This window comes from Bos javanicus, chromosome 13, assembly GCF_032452875.1.
Source record: "Bos javanicus breed banteng chromosome 13, ARS-OSU_banteng_1.0, whole genome shotgun sequence".
Taxonomy (NCBI): Eukaryota; Metazoa; Chordata; class Mammalia; order Artiodactyla; family Bovidae; genus Bos; species Bos javanicus.
In genome coordinates this window covers 28,149,750-28,169,850 of record NC_083880.1, presented here as the reverse complement: position 1 = coordinate 28,169,850, position 20,101 = coordinate 28,149,750, and the positions used below count along the sequence as shown (strand labels likewise).

Genomic DNA, 20,101 nt, shown 5'->3' with positions numbered 1-20,101 from the left:
ACCACGGACTCTATCACTAGAGCTATTATCAATGGGAAGACCAGCTGGGGGATGGTCTGGGTTCCCTGTTCCCGCCATGTGCAGGGAGGACTAATTCAAGGAAGCAAAGCAGGAAGGGACAACCCAGGGCACAGGAGGATGATGGAGGAGGCTGAGGAATGAGCCACTGCATGCCAGCCTGAGAGAGAACATTATAGCATTCTAGAAACCAAAACGGCCCCCTCTCCGCCTCTTTATGCAAAGTCACCACTGAGCTGGTCCCAAACTGCTTCCTTCAAAGACTCGCGGTATGTAACATAGCCAATGGGAATTTGCTGTATAATTCCAGGAACTCAAACCAGGGTTCTGTAACAACTTAGAGGGGTGGGAAGGGGTGAGAGGTGGGAGGGAGGTTCAAGAGGGAAGGGACATATGTATACCTATGGCTGATTCATGCTGGTGTATGGCAGAAACCAATGCAATATTGTAAAACAATTATCCTTTAATTAAAAATAAATAAATTGAAAGCACACAAAAAATCTCACGGAACCCTGAGTGTCCACAGAAATGTTCAACAGCCCTGCCATCGGATCATGCTACTGGGAACATTAAACTCACACCTGGAGCACAGATGCACTTCTCCCCCTAAAACACACCCAGGAGGAAAGGGCACGTGCACCATTCCTTGGTTTACATAAACATCAGCAAACAAACCCTGGGCTGAATCAGAGCAAGGCAAAACCAAGGGAGCCCAGCTGTATGATTCACCTGCTTGTCAAAGTTTAAGATGCCATGGACCAGCTTTCACAGCCTGTTGGTAACTACAAGATCATTGTCATGGCCTTGATTCCCTACAGGGACTCCATGTTGTACAAGCCATAAAAGTAAGCCTTGAAATTATAATCTAACCCACAGACTAGAGAAGCACAAAGACCAGAAAAGCTACAGAGCTGTTCTTAGAACACTAGGTAAACAAATAGCTTTCAACATACAGACCCTAACTGCTTGGAACATGTCCCCAGCTCCTTGAATTTCTGATCCCTGGGTAACATCACCTTCCGCCTTTTAGCTCTCCCAGCTCTTCCACCAGCTTTATGACTGAATTCCCCGTATTAAATCCCTCTCTGTTTGAAATACCTAAAGTGATTTACGGTTTTAATGAATAAACTGATGAATCTTTCTTCATTTTTTTTTTCCCCTTTTGGACATTTGTGTACAGGCAGATCTCATTTTATTGTGCTTCACAGACACGTCATTTTTTTTTTTTTTACAAATTGAAGATCTGTGGCAACTCTGTATCGAGGAAGTCTATTAGTGCCATTGTCCCAATAGCATTTGCTCCTCTTGTGTCTCTGAGTCACATTTTGGTAATTCTCACAACATTTCAAAATTTTCTCATCATGATTATATTTGTTGGTGATCCGTGATCTCTCATGTTACTACTACAACTTGTGGAAGGCTGAGATGATGGTTAATAATTTTTGGCAAGAAAACATTTTTTCATTAAAGTATATATATGTTTTTAGACAATGCTTTGCACACTTAATAGACTATAGTGTGGTGTAAATATAACTTTTACATGCCCTGGGAAACCAGAAAAGGTGTGCAACTCGATTTATTACAATATTCACTTTATTGCAGTAATTTGGAACCAAATTTGCAGTAGCTCCAAAGTATACCTGTAAATATCCAAGTTTTTGTGTTTGGGTGCTGCCCTTTGTCCTCATGTGGATGAATTCTTTGACACGATCTTCTCGTTTTTAATTTTTTCAGTTGTCAATGTTTATGCTCACCGCCCTCTCAACATTGGCAAAGTTTGCCACTTGTCCTTAATTGGGCTTCTCTGCTTTTAGACCACTGTTACGTTAAACTTAGGGCTTCCTTGGTGGTCAAGTGGACCACTTCCACAGTGGTCAAGAATCCACCTGTACTGCAGATCATCAGTCCCTGGGTCAAGAAGATCCCCTGCAGAAGAAAATGGCCACCCACTCCAGTATTCTTGCCTGGGAAATCCCATGGACAAAGAAGCCTGGTGGGCTACAGTCCATGGGGGTCGCAAAGAGTCAAACATGACTGAGCGACTGGTCAGGCACACACACACACATACATGTATACTAAGCTGCAGAACAAACTTAAAGCACTGGGCAGACCCAATCCCTTCCTCTGGGGACACTCAGGGCTCCATGGAATCTTTTATTCCACTGGGTCATTAATAAGAAAGGTCTGCCACAGCAGGACCCTGCCTCTGTTGATGGGAGCTATGCATAACTAATGAAGAGGAAAACTGGAAGTCCAACTGCCCGATCAGTCTCAACATCTTTCTAACAATCTCTACATCTCCCAACCTTCATTTCCTGGATACCTTCCTTCCTTCCAAAATGAGTACTCCAAATCCACTTCAGCCCACTAACATTTTTTAAGGTTTTTAAAAATACCTTTCCATTTATTCATGTATTTTCTTTTTGGCCATGTGGCATGCAGGATCCCACTTCCCTGACTAGGGATCCAACCCGTGCTCCCTGCAGCAGAAGCATGGAGTGTTAACCGCTGGACTTCCAGGGAAGTCCCCACTAACATTCTCAAGTCTATACTTTCTCTTCCTTTCCTCCCTATCTTATGACACTTGGTTTCACAGACAGACGTTAGGCCCAACTTCTCAGTCCCCTGTGACACTTTAAATACAACTTGCCTTGGTCTCTGGCTGTGGATCCTAAGACGTCAGAGATATCCAATAACCTGGGAGATTGAAAAGTAGGTACTGTAATGGACTTCCCTGGTGGTCCAGTGGTTAAGACTCTGTGCTCCCAATGCAGGTGGCTCGGGTTGGATCTCTGGTCAAGGTACTAGATCTCACGAAAATCAAAGATCCCATGTAACACAATCAAGACCTGGCACAGCCAAATAAATAAATGTTTATTTAAAAAGAATAGGTACTGTAAACACCCCAGAGATAGGTATTAGGTCTCTGTTTCAAATATGAAGTCATGCTGCTTCCATGACCTAGGAAGGGTTCATTACAAAATTTATTAACATCACAGAGACCATAAGAGGCAAAGCCAGGATCTGAACCCAGGTCTTTCTGCTGCCACAGCTCCAGCTGGGTCTACCGTTCAGAAGCAAAGCTTCTAATAGTGACAAGGGAGTTCAGAAAGCCTAGCCAGGGGCAGAGATGCCAGCCACCTGCAGTGAGCCAAGAAAAAATAAACAAAGCACTGGATTTTCAATTCTATCCCTACTCTGTCAACACAAGGTACCTCTTGGGTGAACATTCCCTTCAGGTGTTTCCCAGCAACTCTAGAAGCATTATCATGACAACCTCCAGTTCAGAAGAGTCTTTCAGAGTTCATTTCTCCTGAATCGCACAGGAACATGAAGTATAGTTACAGGAACAAGGACAGAGGTGTGGCAGGGAAGGGAACGTGAGGAGAGGAGGAAAGTATTAAGGAGATGACAGGTCTCGCCTTCATACACTTATTTCACTTGCTACAATAAACATGCATTAATGTGGAAAGCATCAAATAAGAAAAGTTGGCTTGTGGCAAAGACAATACTATATGTTCATCAAATCAGTTTTATTATCTTCTTTCTGCATAGATATTTCTAAGTGGAAACAGCTCTTCAGTGTTTTTGCTAACTGGATTTTTTTCAGGTTCTAAGCTTGTAAAATGATATCTTTCTAAGTATAGTTCCTTTCCCTTCTTCTGCCTCTGAATCACCTTCCCATTCTCATTTTGTTGTGGTGGGTTTGTTCCAAAGGGGAATAAATTAGAGAGGAAATAGTACACGTACTTTACATTCTCATTTAAACAAGACCTAAAAAGGGGGGAAATCTTATTAACACCTTTATTCTCCCCTCAGGGACCATTCTGAATTTTACTATCCTAATATTTACACTGCTACAGTAAAACCTTGGATAAACCAACAGGGATGGAGTTGTTTTAGAGAGACATGTGCTTCACAGAACTGGAATTTACACATTTGGGCAATAAAATGCTGTTGACTTTTAAATGTTCTGAGGAAAATATTTATGAGCATATTGAATGAAGGATGGTGACACAGCCTATTTTTTTTAGGTGGTTCAGGACTCACCCAAGTTCCCTAAACACACCACGCTCCCAGGAGGGGCTGGCACATTGCTGTGACCTCTGCTTAGAACAGTCCTCCCCTGCCTTTGGCTGTTTAAATCCTCTGCATCCTTAGGGTGTCAGCTCCAAGACCATTTTCCTCAGGTACACTATATCAATTTTTACTAAAATGCATGAGCTGTTCACTTAAAATGGGTGAATTTTGTTGTATGTAAATTGTACCTCAATAAAGCCATGAAGAACAAAACATACTGCCCAGGAAGTGAAGCACATCAATCCTCCCCTCTTAAATGCAGCAGCTTTACAGTACGGAAATGGGGAGGGAAAGAGTCACAATGGAGAAACCTGATGAAAACTCTTATCAGCCAGGACTTCCTGGTGGTCCAGTGCCTAAGATTCCCCCCTCCAAGGCAGGGGATCCGGGTTCGAACCCTGGTCAGAGAACTATTCTTAGGGAACCGTGGTCAGGGAACTATTCACACACGTGGCAACTAAGAGTTCACATGCCTCAACTAAGACCCAGCACAACCAAATAAACAATAAGTATTTAAAAAATTAACCCTATCACCATATACAATTATGCTTGTGTGATTTGTTCGCTATATCTTTGGCACAAGGTAAGGACCTGGTTCTTGATACGCATTTAGTAATAAACATAGAGCAAGTACAGTGTCGGAGAATGTAAGCTCCATGACAACAGAATTGTGTCTGTCCTGTTGTCTGCCGTATCCTCATCACCTAGAGGTGTCTGGAACATGGAGACGGTCAACAAAGACTCCTCCCCAAGTTGAGCCGAGGAATTCTTTCCCCAATGGTTTGTTTGAATTTGGGATAAAGACATTTTAGCTCAATCTGCCAGGTTTCTTCAATAAAAGTCTATGGAGATATTGATGGAAATAATGTTTCTCACCAGGTAAATAAAGAGGCACAGGGGTCTTGGCCGTAATGAGAGAAGAAAGAAGCCAACACTCAGAGTGAAGGAGGGAAAAGAGACGGAGCAAGAGGCCACCGGGATTCCCCCCAGGGATGTCCTGTCTGGTTCCCAGGCAATTGGGATCCTCTGTGTCCTGGCTGCTATTCGAAGTCCAGTGAACTTGACCATGAGATCTTGTTGCTTGATTCAACTTCACCAAAACTTTATCTGTGTCATGTTTGACTTGTCTTTGTTTCTGTTATGAAAGATGTTGAATCAAATTAATGTGGGAAATACCAAAAGAAAGAAAAGAGACAAAAGAGCAGAAATGGGGATCAGAAAGGGAAAGTAGAGGTTATAAAAAGGAAAGAAGAGGAAGAACTGGAGAGAAATGAAAATGGCCTGATGAGTACACAGAAACAAGCATGAGTTTCAAAGTGTTTTGTGAATTTATAAGAGCTGAAATTATAAAATATGCAAACAGCTCATACAATTCAATAACAAAAAACCCAAAAAGCCCAATCAAATAATGGGTAGAAGACCTAATCATTTCTCCAAAGACAAATGGCCAATAGGCACATGGAAAAGATGCTCATCATCGCTAATTACTGCTGCTGCTGCTGCTAAGTCATGTCAGTCGTGTCAGACTCTGTGCGACCCCATAGACGGCAGCCCACCAGCCTCCTCTGTCCTTGGAATTCTCCAGGCAAGAATACTGGAGTGGGTTGCCATTTTCTTCTCCTTGCTAATCACTGCTGCTTCTAAGTCGCTTTAGTCGTGATCGACTCTGTGCGACCCCATAGATGGCAGCCCACCAGGCTTTCCTGTCCTTGGGATTCTCCAGGCAAGAACACTGGAGTGGGTTGCCATTTCCTTCTCCAATGCATGAAAGTGAATGCTAATCACTAAATAAATGCAAATTAAAACTACAGCGATATACTACCTCATACCAGTCAGAATGACCATCATTAAAAATAATGAATGCTGGAGAGGATGTGTAGAAAAGGGAACCGTCCTACACTGGTACACGAGGTGAAGTGAAAGTGTCAGTCACTCAGCTGTGTCGATTCTTTGTCACCCCATGGACTGTAGCTCACCAGGCTCCTCTGTTCATGCAATTCTCCAGGCAAGAATACTGGAGTGGGTTGCCATGCCCGTCTCCAGGGGACCTTTCCAAGCCAGTGATTGAACCCGAGTCTCTTATGTCTCCTGCATTGGCAGGTGGGTTCTTTACCTGGGGAGCCCAAAGATACACTAAGCACTTACCATATGCCAGGTTCCACTCCAGGTGTCAGGAATACAGCACTCAACCAAAATGATGGACATGACCACTCTAAAAAGCTTGCATCCTGGTGGGGGCTGGAGGGGAGGGACAGAAGAAAGTAAGCAAACACATAATTAAACAAGAGAGAAATCAGAGACTGGTGAGCATTCAGATAGCAATCTAAATAGAGTGTGACTGAGAGACAACTTTATATTGGTTGATCAGTGAAAGTGAAAGGCATTCAGTTGTGTCCAACACTTTGCAATCCCATGGACTATACAGTCCACGGAAATCTCCAGATCAGAATACTGGAGCGGGTAGCAGTTCCCTTCTCCAGGGGATCTTCCCAACCCAGGGATCAAACCCAGGTCTCCCGCCTGGCAAGCGGCTTCTTTGCTCTTCGAAGGACAAGGAGATGCAACCAGTGAAAGCGGTAGAGGGCGTGCGGGGGCAATGATCCAGCCGGGGGAGGAACCAGGGCTCTAGGGCTCCAGGGAAGGTTCTGAAGCACAGGAAGCGGGTTGCCCTGGGGGCACTTTTGGTAACGTCCAGGGACATTCTGTCCTCAAAAGCGGTGGCTGGGGGTGGTGCCACCGGCATCTAAGGGTTAGAGGTCAGGGATACTGCTGACCTACCATGCCAGGGACAAACCCACAGACAAAGGGTTATCTAAAATGTCAGTGGTGCCAGGTGGAAAAAAACTGTCCTGAGACCATTCCAGCCTTGGCATCTTCAAAGTGTAGAAAACAGGAAGCCATGCCTGGAAAAGCAAAGAAGAGCGTACAGGGCTTTGAAATCACCCGCTTTGTACGCCTTGGTGAGAAGCTGACATCTCATTCTAAATGTGGCAAGGAGCCCACAAATGTTTTAAAACTGGGCAGTAAACATGGACTCATTTATTTTTGGAGACAATCACATCGGCTTGTGTGTGGAATGTAGGGGGAGAGGCAAGTGTGAGTGAAAGAAACCAGGCGGGTGGCTTTTAACAGTCGAGAGAAGTGATGGTAGCTTGGATGCTCATCCTGGCAGGAGAGACAGGGAAGAGCTGAGATGGATTTCAGAGGTCGGACTCATAAGTCTTGATGATAAAGTGAACTTAGAGGGTGAGGAAAAAAGGAATCCCAGATTCACTGAAGGATTCACGGCCAGCTTCATGGGGGTGTGATCAGTGCCAAGAGATGTCCCCACCCCAAGCTGGTGGGGACCTCAGTGGAGGCTCAGGGCCACCCTAGATCCAGGTACTGGGCAGGTCCCAGCACAGAGGCTTCAATGCCCCCAGGATGGCCAGTACACTGGGGACGGGGGCACAGCCCTGGAAGGAGGTGGAATTCACCACCCTGTTTCTGCCCATCTTCATGTAGCACCAGGTCTGGCAAATTCTATAGCTGGTCCTGCTTAAAAGCTATTTGGGGCAACCAGATGCTCAGTTAGTGTCATTTACCAAAACAGAAAAGAGCAGGGTGGGGTAAGAGGTGCAGTTTGGGACATATTTAACCTCAAGATGCCTGTGAGAAATCACACTGACAAGACCAAGTAGGCAATTGTGTACATCTACCTACAGCTCCCTACCTCCCTCCATGCTGGGCTTCCCTGGTGCCTCAGCTGGTAAAAATCTACCTGCAATGCGGGAGACTGCGTTCAGTCCCTGGGTTGGGAAGATCCCCTGGAGAAGGGAACATCTACCCATTCCAGTATTCTGGCCTGGAGATCTCCAGGGACTGTATAGTCCATGAGGTCACAAAGAATCGGACACAACTGAGCGACTTTCACTTTCACTTCACCTACAGCTCAGGAAAGGTATGAAGTTGTATAGAATTCATCTGCTGGTAGATAGTATTTAAAGCCATGAGAATGATGGTGCAGCTGTTATGAAAAACAGTAGGATGATTCCTAACACCATTAAACACAGAATTATTAGAGAATCCAGCAATTTCACTTCTGGGCAAAAGAAGAGAAAGCAGGGACTTGGGCCCATATTTGTACACTTGTGTTCACAGCAGCATTATTCGCTGTAGCTGAAATGTGGAAACAACTCAAATGCTCAAATGCCCATTTACAGATGAAGGAATAAACAGAATGTCGTGTAGACAATGTGATATTGCATGCGTGTGTGCTCTATTGTGTCCAACTCTGTGATCCCATGGACTGTAGCCCACCAGGTTCCTCTGTCAATGGGATTCTCCTGGCAAGAATACTGGAGTGGGTAACCATTTCCTCCTCCAGGGGATCGTCCCAATCCAGGGATTGAATCCATGTCTCCCACGTCTCCTGTACTGTAGGTGGATTCTTTACCGCTGAGCCACCAGGGAAGCCCCACAAATGTGATATTACTCAGTTTCAAAAGAGAAGGAAATTCTGACACGTGTTACAACATGAATGAACTTTGAGGCCATTAGGCTCAGTGAAAGAAGTCAGTCACAAAAAGACAATCCTGCAGGATTCCACTTATATGAGGAACCTGGGAGAGTCAAATTCATAAAACGGTGGTTACCAGGGGCTGGGAGCAGAGCAGGATGGGGAGTCGTTACTTAATGAGTGTAGAGCCCCAGTTCTGCAAGATGAAGACGTTCTGGAGGTGGATGGTGGTGATGGCCACAAATGTGAATGCACTTAGTGCCACTGAGCTGAGCACCTAGAAACGACTAAAATGGTAAATTTTGTGTTATCCATATTTTACAATTTAACAAAGAACATATCCATTATTATTCAATGCTTCCTCTATCCTCAGCACTGTTCTAAATGCTTTCCACATTTAAAACTCATATAACCCAGACTTCCCTGGTGGTCCAGTGGTTAAGAATCTGCCTGCCAAGGCAGGGGACACGGGTTCAAGCCCCAGTCAGGGAAGATCCCTTATGCCTCGAAGCAACTAAACCCGAGTGCCACAGCTACTGAAGCCCACGCTCTAGAGCCCTTGAGTCACAACTACTGAAGCCTGTGAGCCTAGAACCCATGCTCCATAACAAGAGGAGCCACTGCAACGAGAAGCCTGTCCACTGCTACCAGAGAGTAGCCCCTGTTCTTCATAGCTAGAGAAAATCTGCACGCGACAATGAAGACTCAGTGCAGCCAAAAATAAACAAATAAATAATTTAAATATTAAAAACCCCCTCATACAACCCCTCATTACAGTCTCTAAGGTAGGTCTGACGTTATCAAGCCATTTTACAAACAAGGAAACTAGTGACCAGAGATGTTAAGGAACAGGCCTAAGCTCACCCAGCTTCTAACTGGATAGGGTAGAATTTAACTCAGGTGGTCTGGTTCCAGAGCCCAGGCTTTTTTTTTTTTTTTTTAACATACTATACTACCTGCCAACAGAGATTATGTAATATGCTATAAGAATACACATTTCACAATAAAACACTGATTTTTAAAGTTAAAGGCTGAATTTACGGTACACAAGCAGCTAGGTCCTGGCTTTTCATCATATTCCAACATCACTTCCCAGCATAGAGCCTGGCATTACAGATGCAATGAGAAATCATCCAGAGGTGATCACTGTACCATGTCTGAGAAAACCACTCTATGACCAGAGACACTTTTAGAAGATATATACGAGAGGGTCTCCTATGAGTGCGAAAAGGCCAGGATCCCCCACGGCCCCTTTCCTGGTCCTTAGGAGGATTCAGCCTGGACTCAGCCACCTGGGGGGCGGGAGGCCAGGAGGGCAGGGCCCCAGTCCCAGGACAGGTAGGCCCAGGGGACAGAGGTGCAGATCTTTGGCGTCAGAGAGAGGCAGTTCCTGGGCTATTTTTAAGTTGCTTTGCTGTGTTGTCAGTTAAACCTCTCAAGCAGAAACAACACCAAGGCCACAGAAACTCCAGGCCTGCTGCTGGGAAAAATATGGTGGTTGGACCATGATATACAAAAGTTCTCATTTATGAAGCAAAGTTGGAGCTGACTGGCAGATGGTAGGTAAAAACCACTCATGTAGATTCACTCTAGAGGTTAGAATTCCCTTGCTCAGAAACATATCCCAGGGACCTCCCTGGTGATCCAGTGGCTAAGACTCTGCACTCCCAATACAGGGGCCAGGGTTCTATCCCTGGTCAAGGAACTGGATCCCATACGCCAAAACTAAGAGCTCGCCTGCCGCAACCAAGACCCGACACAGCCAAAAAAATAAAAATAAATAAATATTTAAAAAGAAAGAAACAAATACATCCCAGACTGTCAGGAACCCATGGCCAGTGTCAGCTCTGGGTGAGCCTGAGTCACTGAAGTAGACAGAGTGCAGGAAAGGGCCAGGTGACAAGGATGCAAAATGTCCTCTTGGCTCAAGTCTTAGGCGATTGGAAAAGGGTGAGCAGGCTTAGATTGATCTCAAGGTCAGACTCTCCATATCCGAATGGCTCTTTCAGACACAGGGAGGCCTAGGCCCCAGAGCAGTGAGCAGGCAGCCCCCCTCAGGTGGAATTTAAGGTGACCCATAGCCACTGCCTTTGAGTATACTCACCTCTCAGCCCCATTCATGTGGTGGGAAGGACCCTGACCTCCACTATAGGAGCTGGGTCGGACGTTCTGGGTGGGCAAGACCAGCTCTCATGACCAAGGAGGTTGAACGCCAGGGAAAATGTTTCATCTAACTTATCAGAAATAGCTAAATTTATAGGAAGGGAGGCAGAGAAACTAGACTGTTCCATCATCTTCACTTCCATTCTTACCACTTTTCAAAGAAATTTCAAAAACATTTATAATAGTAAATCTCAGCACTCATTAGCTATTTTTTTTTAATTTAGTTTTGAAAATTTTAGCTGCGCTGGGTCTTCACTGTGGTGCTCGGGCTTTCTCTAGTTACGGCTCACGGGTTTTGTTGCTCTACGGCATGTGGGATCTAGATCAAACCTGCGTGCCCTGCATTGGAAGGCAGATTCTTAACCACTGGGCCACCAGGGAAGTCCTTCACCAGCTATGGTTTTCTCCTAAATTTTAATACTTCAGTTCTCTGATTCTTCCTTAAAGCAAGGCAAATACCAAAAGAACAAACCAACATGTTAACATCATCCCTAGGAAATGACAACCCAATAAGCAAGAGAACACAGCCTCCCCGGGTTACTGAATTCACATCCAGAATTCCACCAAGCAGAAGAAACAAGTGGTAATATTTGGTGCATCCTTTGATGTTTTCTTAACTCCTCTTTTTCTACTTAGCAGTACATTATGTTGCTGAGAACGCAGTTCACATTGAAAGCAGTCTTGCTTTTTTCTTTTACACTTGATCAGACTCATTTCCTAACATTGTTAAAAATTGTTCATCGAGGTGCTGAACAGCGGCATAATACTACAAGGAGTTTCATGCAGTCATGTATCTAACCATTTCCAAGTGTAGGAAGCAACACTGAGGTCGTTTCCAGTCTTTCACAATTACAAATGATGCTGACAAACATCTCTGGTTTATGTCCTAGCCTGCGTTTCCGAGCATTTCTTTAGGGGAGATTCTATTAGTGAGATGACTGTCTAATGTATGTATACTAGTTCTGAAGGCTTTGGAAACACGAGAAAAGAGCTGTTTTTTCAGATTCTGTGACTTCATGGGTCAGGCCCTCCCCCAACACTAATCCAGCATTTAGCCCTATATTCTTACCAAGGTATCTTCACCCTCCCCCCACCACCCTTCCACCCAAGCACAATTACTACCTCCGATAATTACAGGCTGCTGTGATAGGTATGAGGAATAAAAAGGCACCAGAGCTGCTACTGGGTGAAAAAGGTGAGGAGGGGTGTAGAAATGCTTGCGTTTACAAAGCACTTTTCCTCCAAAGAGCTCAAAGGTTTTCTGAGACATGGTCTCATTAATCTCCACAGGTCTGTTATTTTTCCTTCTGATACAGGTCCAAACATAAACCTTATTTGTTGGCTTGTATTTATCCACTCACTGTGTGCCAGCTTTCATGATGTTCCTAAAGTAGCTTTTATATTTGGGACTTCTGGTTCACACGGATGATAAAAAAGCCCCATTGCTCACCCTAAGAGGAAGGACAATTTGTCTCATTTTAAGAACAGCGGACTTCCCTCGTGGTTCACTGGTGAAGAATCCACCCGCCAAAGCAGGGGACACAGGTTCCATCCCTGGGCCAGGAAGATCCCACGTGCCTCGGGGCAACTAAGCCCGTGCGCCATAACTCCTGAGCCTGAGCTCTAGAGACTGTGCTCCCCAAAAAGAAAGGCCACCGCAAGGAGAAGCCAGTGCACCACGACTAAAGAGCAGCCCGCTCACAACAACGAAGACCCCGCGTAGCCAAAAATTAATAAATAAGTACATTTACATAAAAAAAAAAAAAGAAAGAATGAACAGAGACACTAAGTAACCCAGCACAGAGTGAAAGCCTAAAAGGGGGCCTGAGGGCAGAAGCCCTACATGACTGCTGTATACGAGGCAGGTTGCTTTCTTGCCAAGTCGCTAGCTTATACCTTTTTGCATGAATACAGTCACAATTTCTGACTTTGCAGATATCCTGGAACAAATTGTGCTAGATGGAATAGTGGCTTAGCCAAGATGTTCACCTCCTAGTCGCAGAACCTGTGAATACATTACATGGCAAAATCAGATGTGATTAAATTAAGGATCTTGAGAAAGTAAGACTATTTGGATGGCATCACTGACTCAATGGACATGAATTTGAGCAAGCTCCAGGAGATGGTGGAGGACAGGGAAGCCTGGCGTGCTGCAGTCCACGGGGTTGCAGAGTCGGACATGACTGAGTGACTGAACAAATTCTGGATAATGGGTGTAATCACAAGCATCCTTATAAGAGGGAGGCAAAACTTTTATGCATCAAAGGACACTACTGGATTGACATACATACACTACTACATAAGGAATGGGCTTCCCTGGTAGCTCAGACAGTAAAGAATATGCCTGCAATACAGGAGACCTGGGTTTGATCCCTGGGCCGGGAAGGCCCCCTGGAGAAAAGAATGGCTATCCACTCCAGTATTCCTGCTGGAGAATTCCATGGACAGCGGGGCCTGGTAGGCTACAGTCCACGGGGTCTCAAAGAATCAGACACAACTAAGCAACTTTCACTTCACTTCACTTCACTTCATATAAAGAATAAAGAATACATAGCACAGGCAATTCTACTCAGTGCTCTGTGGTGACCTAAATGTGAAGGAAAGCCAAAAAAGAGGGGATATATGTATAAGAATGACTGATTCACTTTGCTGTACAGCAGAAACTAACACAACATTGTAAAGCAGCTATACTCCAATGAAAACAAAAAGGACACTACTAAGAGCGAAAAGACAAACCAAGAATGGAAGAATATATCAGCAAATTGTATGTCTGATAAGGGATTAATATCCAGAATGTGTAAAGAACTCCTACACCTCAACAACAAAAAGACAAACAACCCAATTAAAAACGGACTTAAATAGACATTTCTTCAAAGAAGATAAACAAATGGCCAACAAGCACATGAAAGATGTTCTCTATCATTAGTCATTAAAGAAATCAAATCCACAACAAGAAACTACCTCACATGCACTGAGATGACTATAATCATAAAGATAGACAATAACAAATGTTGGTGACGATGTGGAAAAATTGGAACCCACACACACTGCTGGTGGGAATGTAAAATGGTCCAGCTACCATGGAAAATCAGTTCGGCAGCTCCTGAAAAAACTAAATGTTGCATTTTCCTATCATCCCACAATTCCATGCTCTTGGGTTTGAAATAAAATCAAAGAAAGAAATGAAAACAGGAACTTAAACAGATACTTGCACTCCAGTGTTCACTGCAGCATTGTTCACAATATCGAAAGTAATGGAAAGAAGCCAAGTGTTCATCAACTGATGAGCAGATAGACAAAATGTGGCATACATGTTCAATGGAATATCATTCAGCCACCGAAGGAATGAAGTTATGGGGACTTCCCTGGTAGGTCCAGTGGCTAAGACTCTGAGCTCCCAATGCAGGGGGTCCGGGTTTGATCCCTGGTCAAGGAACTAGATCCCACATATTCAACTAAAGGTCCTTCATGCTACAACTAAGACCGAGCATAGACAAAGATTTTTTTAAAAAGGAATGGAAGTTCTAGGATTTGCTACAACACAGAACATTGAACATTGAACATTGAAAATACTACAACACTGAACATTGAAAATACTACCTTAGGTAAAAAAAAAACAACACAAAATGATAAATGCAGCCTAACTCCAGTTACATGACATACATACGCTAGGCAGAGTCACAGAGACGGCGAACAGACTCGACGTTACCAACAGATGGGAGGAGCAGAGAATGGGGAGTTACTGCTTAATGGGCAGAGTTTCTGCCTGGGCCAGGAAGGGTTTTGGAAACAGTGCTGAGGGTTATACTACATTGTATATGTAATTAATGCCACTGAATTGTACATTTCAAAAAATGGCTAGGTGCCAAATTTTATGGTATATATACTTCATATTTTACAACAATCAAAGTAAAGAGGGAGTCAAGAGGGTCAAGGTCAGAAAAAAGAGATGCAAAGAGGTGAGCAGAGACTGCAGTGATGCAATTTGAGGAGTGGAGTCGTGAGCCGAGGCATGCAGGCAGCCTCCAGAAATAGGTAAGAAGACAGATTCTCTCTGGAGCTTCCAACATCTTGATTTCAGCCTTCTAAAACTCCTATAGGGCTTCTGACCTCCAGAACAGTAAAATAATAAATCATGTTGCTTTAAGCCTCTAAGTTTGCGGTAATTTGTTACAGCAGCCATAGGAAACTAATGCTGTTGCTGTTGTTTAGTCACTAAGTTGTGTCTGAATCTTTGCAACTTCGTGGACTGCAGCCCGCCAGGCTCTTCTGTCCTCTACAGGGGTATGAGGAAACTAATACCCAGACATAAAATCTTATTACAGGCTTCCCAGGTGGCACAGCGGTAAAGAATTCGCCTACCAATTCAGGAGATGTGAGATGCAGATTCAATTCCTGGGTCAGGAAGATCCCCTGGAGAAGGAAATAGCAATCCACTCCAGTGTTCTTGCCTGGAAAATTTCATGGACAGAGGAGCCTGGCAGGCTACAGTCCATGGAGTTGCACAGAGTCAGACATGACTGGGCACAGCAGCATAAGATCTATAATATGATTAACTTCACAGAACCTACAGAGCCTTCATATCCAGCCAGGTATCTCTCAACCCTGTCTCCTAACACCAAGATCTTGCTTCCTAGGCATATCCCAGTGGTATTTCTCTAAAATCACCAAACCACAATCTTGGGGTTCAATTGGGTTCAATCCCTAAGATTGTCTGTGCTGAATTCAATAAAGCTTCTTCGTATCCACTGATCACCCTTATATGACTTTGCTCCATGAATGTGATCAATGCTAATCAAGTTTCAGCCAGGTGCAGCTGTGGCTCCGTCACCTGAGCTCCAAGCCACAAGCTATGGATGCTCTCCACATTGTGGCACTGGGTGGATACAAAGCCTCTGCTGGTTGGGGGTGGGGTTACAGCCAGGGATATCGACTTAATTATCATCCCCATGGACCTGTGGTCCATGGTGGAGGCAGTGGGTTTTCTGACAATCACAGTGGTGCCCCATCCCCCCTTTTTAAAACTGTGGTGATAGACACAGACCAAGGAGGAGGGGTAAACAGGTTGGAAGGCAGGTGCCCAGGGCAGTATTTAGCACTCAGCCAACTCACTTCTTCCCAAGAGTGACCTGAGCAGTGCTTGGTTTCTTGCATTTTGCTTACGGTCTAAGTAAATAAAGGAAAAGTGGTAAATCCACCTGCCCTTTCTTTCTTCCTGTTCTCCCCATGAAAATCACAAGTCATACACAGTGGATTGGTAAACAACCAACCAAAGATCTTGTCAAAAAAAGAGCCAGGGAGAAAGCGAACAGAAGTCTGACAATCTGCTACTGCCATGTAAGAGAATGTTTCACCAAATCGCTTATTTTTTAATTACAGAAGGAAAGCATGTTTACTGTAAACAATTTGGAAAGTAGAGAAAAACACACAGGAAAAAAAATGCAAATTATCTGTAATTTTACCATCTTTTTTTTGCAATACCACGTGACTTGTGGGATCTTAGTTCCCAGGCCAGGTATTAAACTCAGGCCCCCAGCAGTGACAATGTGGCGTCCTAACAACACTGGACTGCCAGGGGATTCCCTGTAATCTCACCGTCTTGAGATATCACTGTCCCGTCTCTAACACCCTCTGTACTCTAACTCTGCCTTATTTGGGTTCATAGTTTTGTTAGATTACTATTATTGTTGTGGTGGTTGTTACTTATTGTCTGACCACCTCAGTAGAACACAAAGTCCATGAAAGAAGGGAATTTTCCTCCCTGAGAACCAAGAATGGTGCTCAATAAATGTTTGTTAAATGAAAAATATTCGAAAAGACACATGCATCCCAATAGCAGGACTATTAACATTTACAATAGCCAAGACATGAAAGCAACCTAAATGTGCATCAACAAATTAATGGATAGAGAAGAAGTGGTACATATATACAATGGAATATTACTCAGCCATAAAAAAGAAAGAAAGAATGCCATTTGGCATTACAACATGGATGAACCTAGAGCTTGTCATACTGAGTGAAGTAAGTCAAATGGAGAAAGACAAACACCATATGATGTCACTTGTATGTGGAATCTAAAAAAATGGTACAAATGAACTTACGAAACAGAAATAGAGTCACAGATGCTGAAAGCAAATTTGTGGTTGCTGCTGCTGCTAAGTCGCTTCAGTCGTGTCCGACTTAGTGCGACCCCATAGACGGCAGCCCACCAGGCTCCCCCATCCCCGGGATTCTCCAGGCAAGAACACTGGAGTGGGTTGCCATTTCCTTCTCCAATGCATGAAAGTGAAAGTGAAGTCACTCGGTTGTATCTGACTCTTAGCGACCCCATGGACTGCAGCCTGCCAGGCTCCTCCGTCCATGGGATTTTCCAGGCATGAGTACTGGAGTGGGGTGCCATTGCCTTCTCCGAAGTGGGTCTAGATGATGCCAAAGCATTCGGGCAAGTCTTTTCAAATCTCGGTTTCCCCATCTCTAAAAATCAATGACTGGGCAATGGCAACCTTTAAGGAGTTTCCAGCTGGAAAATATGGCACCTCTCTGACACTGAGACATGTGGTTCCCCCAAGTTCCTAAGCTTTGCTTTCTCCATAAAAGCAGTGTGTGCAGTACTTGTAGGAATCTTAAGGTATACGTCTTTAGGGGCTATTTAACCTTTCAACTCCAGGCAGAGCATGATCATAGTTTACAGTCTTCCAGCTAAAACTTTTTCTAAGTTTTGTGAGGCAAACACAAAACTAAGGCCTCTTCTGTCCTAAGGTATTTTTTTTAGCAGTTCTGAGAGCACTGTCTTCTCCCCTGACCTCCTCCATCAGCTTTAGCAAGATTGAGGTAGTATAACTGGGGTTTCCTCAACATCTTCAATAAGGAACTAAATAGACTAATAATACTTAGCGGGGAGAACAGTCAGGACACCAAAGTGTCCTGTTTGCTAGCTGCTCCTTCCCCAAAGACAAACACTATGCCCTGGGATGGTGCCAGCAATTAGTCCTTGGCTAACTTACTTGGCCCCCACTAAGCAGAGACTAAGGTGGAAATTACAGAGAACATAGAAAAGCCAGAGGTTTACAAAGACAGGACAGGCTTCCCCAGGAGGTAGTGAGTTCTCTGTCCTCGGAGGTGTTTAAGCCCAGACTGCTCCAACCTTGGTGGGACGGTTGTAGGCAGAATGTCAGCACCTATGGCAGACTGGACCGGATGACTTAGAGGTCCTTTCCCAACTTTTGGATCTTGTCGCTGTAATGACAGAGTCCTCAGATGATTTCCGTGCAGCAACATCCCTGGGATCCGTGGTTGGGCTCCTGAGTAAGTTCCCACTCTGGCTTTCTCCTTCCTACCATGCAGGTGCCTTCCAGGATGTTAACAAAAAGTTCCCACTAAATAAACAGCTGAAATGCCAAGGTTAGATGCAACATTCCAGCTGCAAGCAGTTATTCATATCTGCTCTCTGGAAGACTAGCTGTGACTATTTGGCTATGACAGGAACATCTAACAACTTAGCGGATGTATCACATACAGATTTGTGGTTACCAAAGGTTAAAGCAGGGAGGGATAAATTGGGAGATTGGGATTGACATATACATACTACTACATATAAAATAAATAGTAAGGACCTACTGTACAGCACAGAATCTAAAAAAGAGTGGACATACGTATATGCATAACTGATCCACTTTGCTGTACATGAGAAACTAATACAACATTGTTAATCAACTATACTTCAACAAAAATTAATTAAAAAATACTTTGGCATATCAGCTTCTAATCACTTTTCTAAAAAACATATATGTACAGAAATTATGTTTATACAACATTATTTTTGTTACTTTTAAAAATCATTCTGGGAACGTCCCTGGGGCTCCAGTGGTTAATACTCTGTGCTTCCACTGCAGAGAGTACAGGTTCCATCCCTGGTCAGGGAACTAAGATCTCACGTGCCAAATGGCACAGTCAAAACTTTTAAAAAAATAAATAGAGAAGTTTAACAAAATAAAGCAAAATAAAATACCTTTCTATCATCAAGGGCCCCAAAGAGAATATCTGAAATGCTCATGGTCTGAAAAGCTGTGCCCAGATGAACTCAACTGCACATTTCTTCTTGGGATGAATTTTAAAGCAGCAGCTTTGGGGACAGGCCTTGGAGAACAAATGACATCATTGTTTCAGCCTTTAATGGTGCACCTGGCTTATCTGCTTTCCCCTTAGAGTCATGCAGCTGCCAGCATGTGCACGGATACACTTGAACAAGTGAGTAGGTTGCCTGGGAAGTAGGATTGAGTAGGATGGACCCTACAGAAGGTCAAGGGTGTAAGGGCACCAAAGAGCAAGTGCAAAATTAAAGCACGTGAATGGGTAATGACTGGACTCTGCAGCACCCTCCGTTCCTCAACCTCAGATCCTAAGGTACAACTGTGTTCTGCAAGATTAATTTCTTTCTATGGCTAAACCAGTAATTAGAAAAAAAATTAAACATACTGGGTCAGGACTTGAGCAAGTCATTTAATAAGCCTCTCATCCTTGGAGAAACGGTTGAGAAATGTGGATTAAAACATAACCCAGAAGCTTTTTAGCAGAAGACCTTTCATTGATGCAAACGAAACTGTTGTGGAGTTGAAAACTCAATGATGGGACTCTATGAGCCATCAACTGTGGTGCACTGGGCATAGCCACTTCCACTGTCAAAAGTGTTTGATGAATTCGGTGCTAACGAATGTCCTGCAAAGTTACTGCATTTTGTTGCCTCACCCATCCTGTTCCTTCACAATTTACCTTTAGTGCAGCGACGGCCAAGGAGAGGCACTGTGAAGCCATAGTCCTGACTGATCATGTACCTGGACCTGAACCAGGATCAGCTCAGTTCAGTTCAGTCGCTCAGTTGTGTCCGATTCTTTGCGACCCCAAGGACTGCAGCATGCCAGGCTTCCCTGTCCATTACCAACTCCTGGAGCTTGCTCAAACTCATATCCATAGCATCGGTGATGCCATCCAACCATCTCATCCTCTGTTGTCCCGTTCTCCTCCTGCCTTCAATCTTTCCCAGCATCAAGGTCTTTTCAAATGAGTCAGTTCTTTGCATCAGGTGGCCAAAGGATTGGAGTTTCAGCTTTGGCATCAGTCCTTCCAATGAATATTCACGACTGATTTCCTCTAGGATGGACTGGTTGGATCTCCTTGTAGTCCAAGGGACTCTCAAGAGTCTCCTCCAACACCACAGTTCAAAAGAATCAATTCTTCAGCGCTCAGCTTTCTTTATAGTATAATAATAGTATAAACTCTCACATCCATACATGACCACTGGAAAAACCATAGCTTTGACTAGACAGACCTTTGTTGGCGAAGCAA

At 44.1% G+C, this 20,101-nt stretch overlaps 1 long non-coding RNA gene across 2 annotated transcripts in view; it reads right to left on the bottom strand.

Moving 5' to 3' along the window:
• Nucleotides 1–9,830, bottom strand: part of LOC133259075 (uncharacterized) — a 34,625-nt gene extending 24,795 nt beyond the window's left edge. For both annotated transcript variants that reach the window (XR_009740257.1, XR_009740256.1), the window contains exons 1-2: nt 8,733–9,830; nt 6,244–6,336 (exon numbers count right to left, since the gene is read on the bottom strand). This is a non-coding gene — a long non-coding RNA (uncharacterized LOC133259075). The remainder of the gene's footprint in view (nt 1–6,243; nt 6,337–8,732) is intronic.
• Nucleotides 9,831–20,101: the final 10,271 nt, after the last annotated feature.